Raw genomic sequence first — 21,092 nt, 5'->3', positions numbered from 1 at the left:
AATAAAGTCTTTAACTATTTTTAGTCTTTTTACACCCGTGTTTATGTGTAATAATAGCAATTTGTTAGTACATTCCATGCCGTGTACGCAATGTTCTTCTGTACCGCGTGCTTACCAAAGTAAATACACGTTCGTCCCTCTTTTTTCTTTTTTATATCCAATTTACTCTTTTAATGAATATTTAATGAAAATTCTTCAAATTTGTTTATTTAATTTAAACGCACGCTAGGGGTTTCGAACTTGGTGTGTCCTTGCAAAGATTAAAACGTTTCGCTTCTTAATTTTGATATATAGTATATTCATTATACATAAAAGCATATCTATTATATTTTAAATAAAGCAATTAGGTTCTTATTTGATAAATCTATACATAACAGTTCTTGAATACGCTTTTAATGCCTTGCTAAGAAATCTACGATTTTAACATATTCAGGTCAAGAATATTTGCATTACGGATCTATTGTATAGTTATATAAAAATGACAGCCCTCATATATATACTCTTTTGACATATTATACCTAAAAATATTTATGACTACAGAAGTTGGACTGTTTCCAGCACTATTGAAATTTGAAAATCCATTGTTTTTAAAGACATGGGCACTTAAAATCTAAAATTATTATAAAAATAGTAATACACAAATTTGATTAACGATTAACGAATATCTCTAATTAATTCCGTTCCGTGCTGTTGCTCATAACCCATTAACTCATTTTTTGTTTGCTCCTCGAAAAATGTTCCAAACTAAATCATTTTTACTATAGGTATCTCTAGATCTTACATATTTGAATATCTATTCCAACTTCTAATAAATTGATCACTTATGTATATGTGTAATATATTATTGAATTAAATTTGTAGAATTTCTTTATAAAATATATATATAATATCTTTAGGCTGTAGAAATCTAAGATAATTTAGAATCTCAAAAGTCGACGACTGTCCTTGCAAGTTCTATTATCATACATGCTTTTCGGGATTTATATAGTAATGTGTTTCGAGTAAAGAAATTAAACTCTTCAGCCAAATTGATGCAAAAGTATAAATAAACAACCATACCTCTTTTAATCAATTTTGCACTTGTTTGGTATATAAATCACGAGGCATTATCTTCAATTGATTTCGTATTAGCAACTGAATAAACGAACGTAACGATACTTATCACGCGGATAGTTGAAATATAAAAAAATAAGTCTGTTATTGTTTATGATATATTGATTATATGTATTACTTTCAAATATGAATCATTAATATGAATACAATAGTTATAAATTAATTATGTGTTGTAAATGTTATCATAAATTGCACTATGTTAAAAATAATTAATAAAAAATTTGTCACGGTTTCTGCTGCAACTGGAACCACAACTTTTATAATTAAGAAGACCCACTTCTTTTTAGTTTTTATTATGTGCTAAGATCTTTCATCTATGTTGGGCGTAACCTTCATTCTGCATATACATGTGTTATTCGTCATATCAAAACTCTACCGCCAAGTCTATGATTATTAAAATTTATGCTGAACAAAAGCTTTCTTCATAGCTATTTCATCGTTGTGTCTAAGTCTGCTGTTGGCCACCTTGATTTTCATCACAGATATGAGTAGAAAACAAGGTAGGATGATGCGTAACATACTTGCATCTGTTTTATATTATTTACTGCTTCGAAACTTTTGCTAGTGTGAAAATTATTGCATTTTTCAAACGGCTCACAAGACCTATCGAATTGCTCTTCATTGCGGATTATTGTAACCACTTAATGGCTAGTTTTTATTACAGAACAGTGTGAGTGATAAGATTTATGACTTTTTTGTAAAATTTTTTAATTTTTCTTAGCTTTTTGTTTTTTCGTAGAAATATTTGTTAAAGTAACTTTTATGCTTACAAATTAGATCCACTCTAAACAATGAAATGCAAAAAAACTGTGTTCATCCAATTATTTTGCATCAACGCTTAGATTAAAACGCATTAGTATGTTCGACAACCGAGCCCCTTTATTACTCTGAATACTAGTTTTCCTATATTTAAAAAGGCAATCACTTCACTTTCAGGCCCAACTTCGTTAGGCAGTTCTAGACAAGAAATACGCCGAGAAGTAAATCGAATACTCTTATGCTGTGGAGAATAAGTGAAGTGAACTTCTATTAATATGTATAGGCTATATGTATTGAAGTTCATTTTGGAGTCTTTTCTATGGACTTACGATTGAAATGGTGTGTCCGGTTACCTATCCACTTTAGTGCTTATCAAGCGGATATGTTAATGAATTAAACTCAAAGACAGAGTTGTCTTTAAAGTTTTCTGGAAGAGTTTTGGTTTGCAACTGACTATACTGATCACTGCAGTGTTTATCAAGGAAGAAGCCTATTTACTTAAGTAAAAATGTAGTATAAAAAATTAGACGAAGCCCATTTAGTCAAGTAAAAATGTGGTATAAAAAACTATGATTAGTAAATACTCAAATTTTCAAGTAGCCATCCAAGCAATAATCTCGATGGTAATGGTAAAGATTGTACGTTTAGGATTAATCACGACTGTCTTGTAGCTCTATGTCAGCAATATCTATGTAATGCCAGATTCAGGATACGACTGAAATAGTTTCAGAAGCATTAGCTTTATGCTTCTACAAAAGTGATCTTAGAATATCTTTTGCCATTTGTTTAGTATTATTATTATTGCAGAAAAGAGTCAATTCAGAGATGAAATTTGTACTGCTGTAATAAAAAAATTCATCTGGTATTCGGGTTAATTCTGTATTCTGTTATAAGAAAAAATCAAGCGTCTTACGGAGCCTATCAAAGTATGACATATCTAATATCGTAGTTGTATAACCGGCTACTGATAGATATGCTCTTAGACTGACACTGCCCTCTTATGAATACTGTAAAAATTGTGAAATAAAGAAAAGGAAAAAACAGAGGCTGCCCAGCTTTGGTCACAAGGAAAAAAGTTTCTAAGGATAATCAAGAGTTCATAATAGCTCACAATTTGCAGAAGCTTAGAATAAAAATATCCTGTACTTTATTAGTACCTTAAAATGGCTTTATAATTATCTAACGGTTAGTACCCGTATTAAGTTGTAGTATTACAATGGAACATAGAAACCAAATGAGTTGTTCAATTAAACCGACTGTCACAGTAGCCTAACTTAACCCAGGTCATCAATAAATAAGATAAATAAATTATATGAATTTAATTATTACAGTTGAAATTATTACTAAAACTTTTAAGTTATATACAACAGAAACCAAGAAAAATAGTGATAGTATGATAGAATACATTTATCTTTAGAACCTGCTGCTTGTAGTTTTTTAAAATATATTTGTTATTTTAAAAAAGTTAATATTAATTTGTTATTATGTATGATTATATGTAGGATATGTGAGATTATTGTTAATTATTTACAAAAAAAAAAAAACAAAATATGAAAAAATTAGTAATTAAATATATTATTTAGGAAATAGTTTCATTAACTTTTCTAATCGTTTATAGTTCATTTTGCTTAATAATTTATATTTATAAATAAATCTAGTTAGAACATAAGAAATTATTTATTAATTTTTATTTTATTTATTTTATAAGATTGTCAGATACATTAACATATTTGCAAAAGTTTCTTAAGGACAGTATTTTATTAAAACAGATTGCTCAATTAATTAATAAGGATTATTTCTAACAAAATAGAAATACATTTTTACGTTCTTACAATTTCTTAAATATTTTGTTATATAATTTCATGCTAAAATTAAGTTTAAATATGTGTAAGACCTGTCTGCAGACCTTTACCGGTCTGAGTCATTAATATCACCGGTCCACTTTTACCATCACTTTAACGATATTATGTAGTTTTTTGGAAAGATGTTGGTACCCGCCCTTGCATTAATTATTTGACCAGCCTTGCAAAGCATATTGAATATATTTCGGTTTTCAGTATGTCTTTGGTTAAGAAACTCTTATATAGAGTACTTTTTCCTTTCGTTTGAAACATTTCAATTAATATTTATATAGCTTTAAACTTAAATTTTAATTTTTTAATCGTCTTAATATACTTTATTTAACTAATTTTATATTATTAAAAATAAGTTTTTAGCTATATCAATGTGAATAAAATTCGTGGGTATAAAATTTATTTCTTATTTATCTGAAATAATAAAATAACATGACGTATGAGTGTTGTATCAAAGTATTTACAAGGACTTGCAATGTTGGTTCAACTTTTTTCATTGTTATCATTATTTTCTTCTTATTAAAGTGTTAAATGTCTACTTGGACCCTAAATGTGGTCAAATTATTTTTATAGTTTAGTTGACAAATGGCCATGTGTAGCAATCAAGTGTGAAATAATTGTGCAGTCTGCAGATACATTGATATCTATCCCAAGGCACTTCCCATAAGGCACGTATAACATTTTTTATGATTTCCGTTTAATACTATTTTTGTTTCATAAAAAACAAAAAAAAAAACAAAAAAAAAAACAAAAAAAATTTAAAAAATTAAAAACACAAATAAAAAGTAAAAAAGGTTTAACGCCTTTAAAAAGTTGTTAAGCATCGTAAATTCATATAAACTCGTAAAATTCATCACTTTGCTAAACTTTGATATTCTGCAGATGCTTTCGTTGAAAAACTAAGATTAAAATAGAAGAAAAATAGCAAAGTAATAATGATTTTTAGCTTTTAATTTTTTTAAACTAAAGGTTGTACTTTGCATTTACAATTAGAGTGAAATCATACGAAAATTTATGACGCCATCAGAGAGGAATTAGAAAATTTTTAGAGAAATAAAAAAGTTCCACTTCGGGTAGTGGCTCTGCGCTGTAGTTTCATTTCTCTATATAGTTGTTTTTCCTTTTATATGAAAAACTTATACAATGCATTTTCAAAAAGATTTTACGACTTTTTATTTGCCAGGAGTCAAGAGGTTTAACATTTTACTACGGCTGCATAACTCAGTGTGCACTGTAATGTAGAAACTCAAAGTTTTTATGCGTTTTGTTTGCTATGCATTAAAATTAAGCAAAATTGCAAGTTTTTTCAACGATCATAAAAACAGAATTGAAAAAATAAACTAATAAACGATAAGAACTTCACTCTTCAATAAAATATATCCTCCCCGTAGATTAATTTTCACTTTAACTATCAAATTTTAAACCAAAAAAAAAATTCAATTTATTATGCAAGGATGAAAAGGTTCAGCATTTATTTATTTTAATACCAGGCAATAAGAATTATAAATTTTGTTAGTTTTGGAACTAACAATCTATTTTGTTATAGCAAAATAATTTGTTACTACAAAACATCAGCAATTCTGCGCACCTTTATTCGACGGTCTTCCATCACAAGATCATGGATTTTATTCACTACATCCGGAGTTATTGCCTTACTTGGGCATGCTGGTCACTCATCATTTGTAAGTGTAAAACAGTAAATCAAAAGAAAAGTGTGCAAATATAATCTAAACATATTGTCAGATCAAACTTAAAGTATCTGTATGATAACTTGATGTTAGCATATACACATTTAGGCAATTGGATATGAAATATTATATGTGCACATAGCCTACTAAAATGGGATATGTCTCTGCTAAATTTTATATAAACGGAAATACTGATTGCAGTTTTATTTACATAACATCTGGAAAATATATAGAAATACCAGATATTCATACAAATGCCTATTATAATAATAAGGCCTTAAGAAATATACTATAGTCGGTCATTACCGACTATGAGTTCTTTCTTTTGATTCACAGATGACAGCATTAAAAGGATGTTGAAAAACTCTTAGTAACATTTTGATTCGATCTACTTTACTGTGAAGCTGGACATATCGTTTAGAATTAATAAACACATCAATATTAAGATTGTACGTATATATATATTCACGATTAATAACATCAAGTTTTATGGTAAGTAAGAAAAAAACGATACTTGGATACACATTGTCAGCAGAGAAGTTTTAGTATAATAAAGAAGAAAACTAATCAAGAAACTAAAAAAATTAATTAAAACAAAAGTAAAGAATAATTGAATACAAACAATTTATAATTATTATTATTGTTATTAAACTTATTCAAAATGAGAATAAATATATACATTTTTTTGAATATTTATATTCACTAATAGGTATTTTAATTTTAATTTCAATTATTCATCAATAATATTACTCACTACAATAAATTTTACTCATATCATTCAAATGTTTGTATCTGTATATATTTATGTTATGTATTATATTATAGGTATACGAGATACTAAAGACTACAAAAATTTAATAGACAATTTATGCATTGGCAATGACCGATATCCAGTACTAAATCAAAATATGTGGGCTATAGCACAGAGACCGTTCTATTCACATCAATTTTATGCAACCGCTAATGGAAGCTATTTTCATCTTTATCCAGATTTATGTTCATACGCTAATAATAGAATTATTCCATTTCCTATGAATCCACGTTTGGCAGCTACTGAAACTAAGCCATCAACTCCTGCTCCACTTAGTCCAGTGATATCATCAAGATCACCAAGGCCTACTAGTTCTTCGGGTTGACAACCAGCAGTAAGATCAAACACTCCAATACCCGGAACAACTGCACTGAGTATAGCAGCAGCTGCTACTATATAGCAATAAGAATATATTGCTGCAGTTAACAGAGAAGCAGCTGCACAATATTTCAAGTAAGTTATAAGTTATTAATATATATTTATGTCCTTATAATTAAAAAACATGTGTGTATAAAATATAATATTTTATTATCAAGGCATTAAGGTTTATTAAACTTATTTTAAAAACTTATTTTATACGTTGAGGTTTAATAAATAAGGAATTTGATTCTACAACTGCCTTTAACACCCGTGTACTTAAAAATTAATTGTAATTATTTAGTGACCATTTTTATTTTACGAATTAATAAAAAATCCTCTTAAAAATTAAATGATCTTTGACAGATAATGCCAAAAGTATATGTGTAAACTTAAATTCAAAATATTTTCTAAGTAAATAAATATGGTAAATAACATACATACAGAAAATTATTCTCCACTCCAAAAAACGATAAACGTCGTATCGAATAACTTCACCCAAATAGATATTTTCTATCAAAAACCTTTATATAACGTATATATACATCTGTTTTTATTTTATTAAGTAATGTTTTTAAACTTGAATGTATTCAACATTTCAAATGAAGACAATTTATTTTTTAATGACTTTGAGAATTAATTGTTTGAAAAATGTTCAGACAGTTTTCCAGAACACATTATTTATCTTAAAGTTTTTGGGAGATATATTTTTGTGACTTTAGTATAGATATGAATATCCGCTTTCCACTTTTTTTATGTAATCCTTTTAATCCTCTTAAAGTGAACTATCTCTCTTTTACTCTCTTCAGTGAGTAGCAATGAGTATGTGAAGCAATATAATTATATTGTCGAAATGTTTGCAATTCAGTAACGGTGATATTGGAAACTTGATGAGCTGTTTCTAAGGCTATTCAAAAAATTGTGATCCAACTCGCAGAAATAAAATCTCTAAGTTTGGCATTCAAAATGCACTCTGCTGCGTATTTCCACAACTTCTGCAGTGAGGGATATGGGGAATGCGCAGTCTTAAGTAAAATCATTTTAAAATAATTTATCAATAATTCTTTGTATTTAAGTTTTAGTATAGCTAAAGCTAACTAATACGTTTAAGTAATTAAATAAATAGTTAAACATCTGTTGTTTGCCTGCATTTACATTACAAAAATAAAAACAATTTTGCTGTAATATATATAATATTTTTAATTATATATTATATTTTTGTGTTGAGTCTTATTACTTTATATACCATGCACTCCATAAGCAACTTCTATAGGAAACTGAAAACCAAGTTAAGTAATTTAATCAAATTTGGAACAATTTGAACGAAGAAAATTTTCACACGCTCATTTCCTTTATCATGAAATACTTTTCCTAGCATTTCTTATTCTTATTTTTAGTGCTCTGGCTTCATTTGGTGATGTTGTGTTGGTATGCATTCGTTCTATTTGTGTTGGTATTGTCTGGTTTTAAATTCTTCTTATATAGAATTTCTCTGGAAATCGTCCTTTTTCCCATGCAAACTGAGCTCATTTTACATTCCATGCAGGCACAGCGCTTTTAATCAAATCAATTTTGTGCATAGTTTTATGATTACTATTTAAGTTGCTGTTGTTGTTTTTATTGTTGCTTTTGTTCCTCTATTCTCATTTACACTTAAACTCTTCCTTCTTCCTTTTGGCTCAACAACAGAAACGGAAACGGAAGCGGATATGCATTCAACTTCAGCATGCTGAAAAGTATGCAATGGTTTTCCGCTATTTTCCTCAGTCCTACTAAAAATGACTAAAGCCAGCAACATTGACAAATTCGTCATTGTTTCGTTTTTTTTTGTTTTCGCTTGTATCTTTTATCTTTTTTATTTTGTTACATATCCTCATTGTTTTATTTTTTGTAATGCAATTTCTCTTATTTTTTACGTTTAATATTTCAATTCGTATTTATTTACGCATTTCATTTCTCCTTTGTTTTGAGTATTTTTAATTAAAATTTATTTTGTGTTGAGTGTTAAATATTTAGTTGCGCACTATTATCAGATGCATCCTTGTTGGGTTTTAATTTATTCCGGTTTCCAGATATTGAGAAATTTTATTGAATGACTTTTTATAATGAATTTTATACATTTCCCGTTTTATATTCTATTTTAAGTTAATTGATTTTATAATGAAAGTTTACAAGAAACAAGGAACAAGGAAATCCTAAAATTAAAAAGTTCATACTTACATAAGATACTGATGCTTTTAACAAAATTTATATATACAGTTGTGTTAGCTGAGAAATATAGTGTAACTAGGTACATAAACATGTTTTTCATTCTTTAATTAAACAATTTTTTCCTTTTTGTTTCTTAAAAATTAGAACATACTAAAGATACTAAAGAAAAGAGCTTTAGTATCAGTTATTAATTTTAAAACAGTGCCGTATTCAAGAACAGAAAGGTAATTAGGGCATAAATTTTCAACATAATCTATTAGCAACTCACTGCAAATATATTGCCATGGAATACTTTCTAATTTATACCAAACTTGACATCATGGTAACATGATCTACCCATGTAAGTAAAGTAGTCATGGCTAGACCACTTTACTTATATTTCTATATGATACTATTACTACTACTAATTTTCTGAATTTCTTATGGAGCATATGGCCTCCATGTTCCAGAATACGCCACAAGGCGTTTAGAATCTGCTCTTGTGAAACTATTATTTTAAGTAAATCCGGAATCTTCTAATTCTTTCTCAATTGTTCTTCGCCATATTCTTGCTTGTGAATTTCATAGCACTCTTGCATTGCTATATTATTTGCGAGTCGTCGAAGTGTGTTCCCGATTCAAGACTATTTGTGTTTTGTTATTTCAGAAGAATGGTCTCTTCTGGGGACCCCTTTGGGCTAAATGTTGGTATGACGTCTATATTGAATGATCTCGATCGATTTATTTCTTTGTAAATTGTTTTACTGAAAATTTTTCTCACCAGAGAAAAAAGCCAACAGAGTAATCTGGTCTTTTCTGGAACTTGTAGTAAATATAGAAAAGCTATTTTCAATTTTATATTGATTTTTATATTGGTCTATTTTATATACCCTGCCATTTAATATCATTTTATTCACGAATTAATTAATGATTAATTGTTTCGAATTTGACGTTAAGTCGAAAAATTAAAAATCAAACATTAAAAATTGAAAATTGTAACAATAAAAAAAAACTTATTTCATATTGCATTTATCTTAATAAAAATATTTTGATTTTATTATTTATATTTAAAATAATATTGAGCCTCTATACGTACTGAATTATTTTCTATTTAAGCAATATCTACGTCAACGCTCATTGTATTGAGCCAACATAGGTAACGTTGAATACAAACGTAAACTAATAGCCCTAAACACAGATGTTGTATTCTCTTCGAGTCTACGACGACGTCTTCCATGTGGAGCAAACGCTATCGTATCCCAATTTAGATCTGGGTATAATCATGTGGTAAACACATACTTCTAATGCGTAAATTTGTCAATTTCGAAGCTTTACAATGTCGTACTTTTTGTTCTCACGTCTAATGAACTAATTTGAATCTATTGATCTTTCGCTGCGATCCATTGAAGTGTCAAGATTTCTTCACTTTGACCTAGGCTAGTTTTAATTTAATCTCATCTATCTCTTATTCACTTCTTATTGCAAACATTCCCTTTTCGTCTCACCGTTTATCTAATTCTTACCTATTCTAATTATCTTATCCATTCGAATGGGTTAGAATATGTCCCTTGTAATATGCAACAGGAGGGCAACACCATCTCGAAAATAAGGTAATTCCAACTGACTTGAGCTGATGAACTAAAAAAAAAAATCTATTGTTCAGATTGGGTTTGAGCAAACAACACGACGCTTATGCGCAACCTGGACAGAATTTAGGGCTCTGTCGTCACTAAAGCAATCAGCCACCATCAAGATAACTATCGAAAGAAAACGAGCTACGAGTAATCGAAATCAAGACAGTATTAAGGTATATAGCTAGTTATGGCTCTAAGATTTTGTAGATGGCAAAAATAAAATTAAAAATTTGTTATTTTTGAAAGCAAGCTACGTTGTTTAAACAATGGGACCGATTGAAATATAAGTAAAAAAACTTTAAGATGAAAAAGAAATAGTAAAATCGATAAGTCTCTAAAAATAGAAATTGTAAAATTTTTAGAAGTATAGAAATTTCAATGGAGAATAGTTACGGATATTTCTAATGCAAAACTGATATCAACTAGCACCGGTGTAGTTCAAAAACGTGACTGGAAGACAATGTGTATGAGGATGTTTGAATTGTAATTTTCTAGGCAAGTTGTAAAACAGATAAATTTGTTCACTTCCTCACTAAACCGTCCATTTAAAATATTTCGCAGAAATGCAGTTATAAGTACATTGCATATAACATATAATTCTTAAGATCATTTAAAGTGTAATGTATTTTGTGTAGCAATTTTAAAATATGTAGTTTCATTTATATACTTAAGACAATTTGTTAAACAAAATGTTTTACGTATTTTTTATAGATCATAAATTTCTATAACATACATGTACTTTTTCAGTGTCCCAGCAATTTTGCTGATATTTTCTGTTTAAAGGAAAAACATAATTATATTGAGCACAAAATTAAAGTACCAAAAACCTATAAAATTTACGTTTAGAAATTAAGAGTTAAAGTCTGAAAGGTGCAACAGCAGCTGCTGCTCCTAATACTATTAAAGTCGTAAAGTTAATGCCGCAATTGTTACTGATGTTGCAAACGACGAAGAGCCGAGACAGCTCTTTTGGAAAACTTCAAGAATTATACACGCGTTACGCTATACTCGTATCTTAACGTGAAGGCTTTTAAGCTTGTTAAAAATTTCAACTTCCTCATTCTGAGATTAAACGATTGAAAGCAGCCTTTCATCAAGCGGCAGCAATTTGTTCAAAATTACTCGTCTTCGGGAGTTCAACTTATTGTCTGTCCGGCTTTCGCATCATTTGTGCATCAATAAAAATCATTTTTATGGTATACAATCCTTGTTTAGTGTCCTTTTAAACGCCAACGCTAGTATTTCACTTCGGTCCCAACAAATATGGCATGTCCATAAAAGTAAGCCATTCCTTCACGTAAACCTTTATCCCCATAAAAACTGTTATTTTTTAAAATTGTTACCTTTCTGAAGAGATTATTTTTAATTTTTGTAAGCGGATTTGGCTGTATGAACATAATAAAATTTTTCTTGATAATCTTAGTAGATTGTTTAATACATTTTGTTTAAAAATTTACACTGCGATAAACCACTTTTTATTATTATAGTTTAGTTTTATTTAACTTTCTGAATTCATAATGAGAATGATTACATTTAATAGAATCGATAAAATTATATTTTTACCTGCATTCGTTATTTTATTTGTTCATTACAATTATTTAGAAATTCAACACTCTCATTTAAAATATACAAATATTATATCCTATAACTCCTCTCAGAATTGACTGTTCCACTGTATTAAAATGGTACAGTTGCGACATGACTGGTTTTTCTGAAAAAAAAGCGACCCTCTGCTTGGATTTGCTCCGTCCGCAGACAACTTTTATCGGGTTGTTTTCACTTTAGAATGCCCAAGCCATGGATTGATGTTTTGTTTAGTGCTTATCCATGATTCCATGATCCATGATTCATCACCGTATTTTTTACCTCGACGGAATTTTTCACAATTTCCTTGCACCAACCAATATGTGCATTCTTTTAACCATTTGTCAAATTATAGAAAATCCAACACGAACCAAACTTTCCGACAGCTTAATGTGTATGTAAAATTGATCGGTGCATTATTTAGACTGGTTAATCCGGATCAAAAATTACAAAACATTATCGTATGACAATGTTCATTATTTAATTTCATTTTTTTGCTGATACACAATTTATAATCGATCTAGAAAGACATTTATATCTAGAAATGTCAAAATTCATCTGACAAGACTTAATGTTGCCTACACTCAAAAAAATAGACTCATATCACATGTGGTTAAATATATAAAAATTAACGTGGTTTGAGTAAACCAACATGATGCATCGAATATGAATATTTTAACCTGAGATTTAATTAAAATCTGCTTAAATCAACCAAATTATTTTTTTTTAGTCTAGCCGCAAGACTTAAAAGACAGCCTAGGTATATCTGCTAACTAGTGCCTGTAATTTACGAATAGTTACGCCTTATTTTTTATCGTATTAATGAACCATATTAATAATGAATATATGTATATAAATGTAGTATAAATACAGTCCATGAATGGATGGATATTGTAAATATGCTCTAAGATTCCTTAGAAAACCTAAGAAACCCAGCAACATAAATGCATAGAGCACCATGAATGGATATTGTAAAGATGCTCTAATATCCCTTAGAAAGCCTAAGAAACTCAGCAGCATAAATGTGTAGAGCACCATATATTTTTGTGGTTTACAAAGGTTCTTATGACTTTTGACAATCTAGGTTTTATTTTAGATTTTGTACCACTGTCTTTGACTGTAATGTTGCCGACGTGAAAAAAAATTGTTCAGTTCAATTCGATCGTTGTTAATATCGTTGGATCCATTAGTGTTCACGTTTCTTGCCTCTGTTTTTACCACATTTCACTTTCAGACAATGTTATATATGTTTCCTTGACCAGGTATTTTAATTATCCTTTCGTTATGCTTATCGTTATAATAAAAAACAATCAACAAATATGTTTAGTATAGTCGACGTATCTGAACTACATATTCCATTGGCGATCAAGGAATGCCCGAGTTCTTGTTATTGCTGGCGGCTTTTAGGATATTATAAGTGATGCTTAAGACAAGATAATGGTAATTTAAACTTTCAGAACAAATAGGGTCACATAGAGCCATGTCGAATAAATCAGATTAAGAAAATTTCACAAATACTTTCAAACTTATTAAGCGCAGTTATTACATACTTAACAAGCACCCCTCTTATATGTAATATATTATATGTAACATATTTTCCATAGAATTCCTTTCGATTTGGCTTTATTTAAATTGACAAGGAAACATAAACACCTGAAATAGTATATGGGAAATGTAGTTATTGATATATTAAGTGATTTAATATGACATAACTTCATTATTGTCATTGCATACTTAAGTAATTTGCGGGCTGTAGCAACTAAGATTTATAATTTTATGATTTATATTAAAATTAAAACATATACGTGTTTAAGAAATTTTTATATCGAATTTTTATACAGGTAAGGTTAATTTCTTTGAATGTAAATGATTTTAATGTATGTATATTTGATTACAATAAGTGATGTGATATATTTATATCAACTTTTTTCATTATATTTATATTAATGGTACTCAATTATTGAGTGTTAATCTTAGGTATGTTCAAGAATTTATTATTATATAAAATTTTTATGTTTAACAAAAGGAATTATGCTTTCTAGCAGATTAAACTCAGTTAGTTAAATTCCATGTAAAGGATATTTCAATTTCAAAATAAAGTAAGTTTGTAAGTTATGACTTTTTTGAGACTGTTTTCAGTTACACTTGTAGGTTCTGATAAATTTTGTCAGGCTTAAGAAGGAAATTGCACTCAATTGCAAGTGTCAGTAGTCATCATTTGTTAGCAAAAAAATTAATATCTTTGTAGCCCTGACAATATTTAACTAACCTGTTAGAGAGCTATCATTCATTTAAATTAGAGACATATTTAAGTTTTTAGACTTTTCTGTTTAGTTCCTTCTATTTTAATGGTAGAATCATATCTTGCCATAGGGACACTGTTTGTGTGCTAGATGCTTCAGACTTGTACTTCTAAAGAAACATTAAAAGTGATTTGGTGCACAAGGCTATCACTTCAATCTAACCTAATCTGTGTTATTAGCGCAGAATAGAATACTTAACAGATACATTAGCACTGAGTATATGTTTATATACATGTTTGCTATAGAAATTTATATAATCTGTTTAATCATTTATAATCTATTTTTATTACAGTTATCAGGCAGTTTTTTTTCTATTTTTTTAACTCTAAGTTTCTTATTTGTTAGCTGCTGTTAGCTGGAAGCTAAATACTTTTATATTTTATATATACGTTAATATGACTTAAGCTTGAATGAATAAATACTTTGTGATATAAATTCATTAGTAATTTAGTTAGGAACGACCCGTGTTTGTTTCGTTTTCAATGTATGATTTAATTATGGTGATAAATGATATTAAGGATTTTTTATTGATACGTAAAAGAATTCAAATCTGTATCTGTAACGAAAAATTTGTTAGCTTGTTGATACAATATTGTTAAAAATGAAAAGGTGTGGAATACACGACTATCATACACAAATTTGGAAAAAAAAACTATAGTCAAAGAGGTAGTGTATAATATTATATACATAAATAAATATGTGATGAGACACTTTTATTTAAATGTTTCATAAATATAACTTATACCACTAAATTGTATAAATAAGAGGTACTTAAAAAACTTCACTTGATCAATGCTTTAAATTTCATCTTATTAAGTATACTGTATATATAATTTAAATACCATATAAGAGTCCTTCTCAGAGATTGCTATTGCATACATAGTATACACTTTCTAAAAATTCATTGAAAATAGTGTGACAGACCATGCCTTTGTGGTAATAAAAATTGCACATAATTTCCGCAAATCAAAAATTTTCTACACAAAACCCCATTGGCTGTGTCCGCAGTACTATCTGATTTGTGGTCGGTAAAAGTTTTGCAATAAAATTTCGTGTTTGGATTCTTTGTAAAATATAATATTAGTAATAAAAGTGTTCTCTGTCTAATTAGATATTTCATTTTTATAGTTTTCTTATTATGCAAAATGTATGTTTATTTAAATTTGAAGACTTAATACTTTTACGTTTGTTGCAAGTGTTTTGTTTTTGTTTTTTATTGCCTTAAACAAGATTTTATATACTGATTGAAAAAATTTATAATTTAGTAATATTAGTATGTATGTACTTATGCATAGATTGTTCAGGGAATGCTTAGATTTTTTTTATTTTCTTTTATTTTTTATTTATTTTTAAATATTTTTCGAACACCTGTATTTATAACAGGTACTATATAAAGTCTGTATTTCTTAAAAACTCACACCTTGGTTTGCTTGATGAAAAGTGATTAGTTGTCGGTTGTATCCCGAGTAAGATTTGTAGGTTCATGAAGAAGAACGTTCATGGGACCAACCGAGATCCACGACACACCAACGTCTTGTCGCACGGTGTCGTTTTTTAAGTTCTAGCGTAGTCAAATGGTCTAAGAGGGTTGGGCGTTCATTTTGGTTCAATTGTATAATAATCTGATTTGGGCCCAAGCAATCAGTACAGATTTATTAATCTAAGTCCCCACTGCCTTATTTTTATAAGAATTTTCTACTGTCACATAAGAGGCAAGATTAGGTAGATGTCAAGGTATTTAGCACTCAGTTCTGGAGATATTTTTGAAAAAACAGAATGTTACTATCGAATGTATGTTATTTGGGTTGATTTAAACGTTTTTGCCGATTATTGCAATTGATGTTCCTACGGAGTTAGGCAGATGAACTGAATAAATATTGTATAAAATTTTATACAAATTTGACATTATCCTGTTTGTTTCAACAATGAAGTAGCACTCATTCTTATTGCCTCTTTAAAACATCATAATTTGGATAGGGCAGCACCTTTTTAAGCAGTCCATCAAACCAGACATTATCAAAAGATTGTGTAATGCAAAGAAATGCAGATGTGAAGTATTCGAATTTTATAAGACAGTAGGTACGATTGTGTAAATTCTTTGAATTTATTCAATAGTTCTATGTTATTCTCTAAAATGTAGGCGATGGCTTAGTAGTAACCTATTATTAGCAATTACGAGCTTAAGTTAAGTAAAGTGACCTTTTCTTCTTGTAGTGTTTTACCCTATTTTCGTATAGGATGTTAGAACTACAGCAAAAGACCCAGTTATTTATATATAACCCGGGGTTTCTTTAGGAATAACATTTCGACATTATGGAATTATTTTTATTTTTTTACTTTATTATTGCTTTCTTAGGTTCATTAATTAAATCGAACCTTGTTACTCTACTAATTAGGAATAAAAATAATATTATTTATTAGAGAAAAATAGTATTAGTTTCATTTTGTTGCTTTCTTTTCATTCAATTAAATTGTTTAATTTTATTTACTTTTACTTTATTTTATGATATCACGTCAGCAGGTTGAACTTTAAGTGCGCATGAGAGTAATTTATTTTATTACTGAACGGCTTTGTATTTAATTTACATATTTATTACATTTTCCATTTTCCAATCAATTTAAATTGCGTTGCAATTTTATTAAATTTAAATTTATATGTTCATAAATTTTTTTTGTAAAACCCACTTTTGTACAGAGTAACATAAGTATATATAATAGTGCAAGTTACGTGTGCACTATTTGCAACAAATAGGTTTCTTTATGTATCTACGTATGTTATCTGTAAGAATGTTAAACCTATATGCACAGAAGTATCCTTATTTGAAAAAAAAGGCTACTCCTTATACATACACATATATCTCGCTTAACGGCTTTAAATTATTTCTAATAACTTAAAAAAAAATAGTTTTAAATGAAACAGTTACAGTGTAAAAACTGCAGTTTATAAAATCATCTCAACAAAATAGACCATCTCAACGAAACCAGTATTTCCCGATCTTGTGAATGTAAATGTCCTTATCTAAGCAATAAACTTAGCTACTTGAGGGACAGACTTCTTGCTCTTTATAAAAAATTGAATCATATCAAGCCGTCAAAGGTTATCAATTTTCTTAAAAGTCTAATAATAGGTTAAAACAACTGAGGTTAGCACAATAGATAACCCAAATCGCGATTTATAGTATTCCCCATTTAATTCATAATAATAAACTCCTGATACTATTTTCAAAAAAGTGTTTAGTTTAAAATCACCAGATACTTTGTTTGAAACAACAAGTAAGCAGCATATGTATAAATATAGTCCTACAATTTTTTGCGGTAAAGCTTCTTCTCTTCTGACTAGGTGCTTGACACTAATTTGAAGTTTATAAATAAGTCATTTTATAAACATTTAAAACTTGGTTTTTTATCTTGGCCAGATATTGTTCTGCAATTATTGTACTAGCCCGAATATCATTCAGATTAGTGCATGTATGTAAGGAATTTATCAATACAATAAGCGAGAGGTCGAAGGTAACTCTAGTCTAGGTTCCCGGGAATTCTAATGTTGTGGAAATTGAGCGCGCTGACGAGCTTACTAGACTAGGCGCCTCTTCCACAGATACCCCTATTTCGATCCCAACCCCTGTCAGCTACGGTCATAATTTGATCTATGACAATTTTTTGCGACAGGCAAATAGTGAGTGGACCCTTGACGCCTCAGCAGCCACGTCAATTTCTACTTAGCCAATCTATTCCAAATATAGAGCCTCTGACTTAATTCGCAGACGCAAATCAAAGGTAGCTAGGTTAATCTCTGTCTTTACAGGACACTGGTCCATAGGACGGCACGGAGCTAGACTCGGCCTACCCTGTGGTATATCTTGCAGTTCATGTCTACCAGCTCTCGAAGAAATGACACCAAAACACTTAATGTGTCTTTGCTTAGGTCTGGCCAGAACTAGGTTTAAGTTTCTAGGGGCCCCCTTCTTCAATTCACTCGGCGATATCTCTAGCATTAGCATTAGCCAGATTCTTGCCTTTATAAATGCCTCTGGTTGGTTCTTGTTTGACCTACTATTACGTGGATTCAAAACGACAACTAATTGAGGAGAACTCGTCCTCCTTCCACCACAACTAACTAACCAGCCAGAATATTGTGATATTTTTCAAATTTCTAAAAGCAACCTCTTCTGTCACTGAAGGTAGCAGATTACACGCTTGGTTTATATCTAATTTAATGATTTTAAAGGGACTAAGCTTTATCATGAGTTATTGAATTATCTAGGTTAATGGCAAGCATTTGCATTAGCAAGTATGCATTTGCATTATCGTCTAGATTTAGACTACATATTTTAAGTTTACAGTTCAATGGACTACAAACAGAAGTAATTAAAAAAAACTTACTTTAACTAATTTTTCTCGTCTATTAAATTATTTTTGGTCGCTGATTGATATACGATCAGAAAGAAGGCTAAGCTGTTAAATGAGTTTATCATTGTAAGAGGCGGTCATTTACCGTAGTATGAATGCACTTATTTTCGATATCAACTGGTATAAACAATTAAATAATCTTTTCTTGTACTTAAGTGTTATTTACCAATTATTAAGTGCTTATTTACATTCATTTACAAAGTGTTATTTGATCGTTTTATATATTTCGAACAATTAAAATGATTACATGTCTTAACATTTAAGTTTCGAATCTATTTAATCATTACAGAAGCAAATGGAATTCATGACTTGCCAACAGCAAATTTGAATGATACTGAATGAGATTGCCTGCTGTAGTCGTTGAGATTATACAAGTATCGTGACTTCATGCTGGAATCAAATGTTCAGATAACATTTCAAATATGTTTGTCTTATATTGTGCTTACTTTTGATTAGTGACAGTTGCAGTTGTTCTTCTTATGTATATAATTTCATATTATGGAGCTCTAAAAAGAGTGAAAAATAAGGTGTGACTTAAGTCAGAGATAATTATTCAAGTAAAAGAGGTGCCGAAGAATAAATTTGAGAGTCATGCGTTTAAGAACTTTTCCGTTTATTACTAAATTTTAATGAAATGTAACAAAAATGAATATTTAACATGAATACATCCAAAAAGTATACAAGTGTGATCGTTATAATGTCTAAAGATTTAGTATTATTAGATGGACATATCAGTAGATGTAATAGGATTTTTAATAGAAGTATACCGGTATTACCAGTCGATAGCTATCTCTATAGTTCATATCATCTACTTCGGTGTAAATAATAATTTATTTTCAACAATTTAGTTATTTGAATATTTGGTTGAGAGGTTACGAAAAATAGTGAACTATAACAACAAAAATTCATTTTATATTATTTTTCAATTAAATTAATTTTTGACTGACAATACAACTGTTTCAAGTATTGCCAAATATCCATCATCAGTGGTCTTGGAATTATTTCTTGTAGTTAATTATTCGTAAATAATCTTTTTTTTAAGATTACAAGTATCAAGGGTAAAACTCATACCCTGCCAAATTTGTCAGCGTTCATTATCCAACTGACCCAAAGTTGTACTTGACTTGTATGTTCGCACTTTGGACTTATTGTTAATTTATTGTGAATTCATAAACCAGCTGTGGAATAATTGAATTAATTAATTATATTTTATTTTTAATTGTTAAATATCAGTTCTATTGTGTTTGTGAAGGCAGTATTTGTTGCATATTTTCACATCACTCTTTCTTATGTATAGAACCTAATTTAGAAACATTAATGGAATATTGTATCTCTAGTCGAAAAAACCATATAAAAAATTGCAAACAGATAATATATTGCAAATGCTGAAATAATAGGTTATGTATAGGTCAGTGAACTCAACCCTACCAAACACCAAAACATGAAATTATTATGTGACGTTCGATTGAATATTTTTTGAACACAAGTGTATATCCATAATTCTGTTAAAGCACCTTGGTTTTTCCAGATATTATTCCATTCCAGTTCTCAGTAAGTCTGTATAAAGATTATTTATTCAGATTTGCCTTCGTTTACAAAGATATAGAGAAATAATAGTTCTATATATCTTTACCAACAGATGTTTCAACTGCGGTATTATATTCAGTGGTACCGATCTTAGTTTAGGTGTTTATTATTTAAACGTAAATACATAATTTACAAACGTAATCAATTTAAGAAAAATAAATGGCAGTAAAATGTGAAAATAGTGAAAAAGGTGCTGAATAGAATTGTAAAAAATGCATAAAAGGTAAAACTATTTACGAGACTTTTCTATAGCAGAAACGTCAGAACCTGCACGAAGTTACTCACTCCATCCATGGAAGAACCGAAACATCAAATGTCGTAAAACGGAAACTTACGCATTTATTGCATTTTGCAATTTTATTCCAAGTAAAACAGTGAAATTCAAACTGTTTCACCACATGGACTCGCTAAATGTGCGCCAATCTAGCAATATTATTTCAGTGGGTGGGATAGGAGGTCGTAAGCAATTTTCTCTAAACGCCTCAAGTATTTCCAGTAAAATACGTATTTGGTGTTTTTTTTTTGTTATTTACGAGTAATTTTTTTTTTTTTTTGAGAAAACGTATTTTCACTTGAATAATTGTTAAAATATCCTTTCTTCTAATATTGTATAATTCTATGTTGCAGATGTTTTACGGTTTTTATACTACCGAAAACTTTATCAATAATAAAATTTTATTTTTTTATTCAGCTTTGTTACGATTCTTAAAGTCCTTAGAAAATGTTAAGGTTTTAAAGCATTGAGAAATACTGGCAAATAAAAAAATTAAAATATTAAAATATATTAAACAAATGAATAAAAT

At 29.0% G+C, this 21,092-nt stretch overlaps 1 protein-coding gene across 1 annotated transcript in view; it reads left to right on the top strand.

The window, feature by feature from the left end:
• The window catches only part of LOC119681767 (protein doublesex), a 141,571-nt gene that overhangs the window by 110,820 nt on the left and 9,659 nt on the right, over positions 1-21,092 (top strand). Inside the window, exon 3 of the transcript XR_005252533.1 lies at positions 6,239-6,677. The gene's annotated coding sequence lies outside the window, so the exon portion shown is untranslated. The remainder of the gene's footprint in view (positions 1-6,238; positions 6,678-21,092) is intronic.

This window comes from Teleopsis dalmanni, chromosome 2 (assembly GCF_002237135.1).
Source record: "Teleopsis dalmanni isolate 2A chromosome 2, ASM223713v2, whole genome shotgun sequence".
Classification (NCBI taxonomy): Eukaryota; Metazoa; Arthropoda; class Insecta; order Diptera; family Diopsidae; genus Teleopsis; species Teleopsis dalmanni.
Note: the sequence above shows the minus strand (reverse complement) of the source record. Positions and strands in the feature narration are given on the sequence as shown.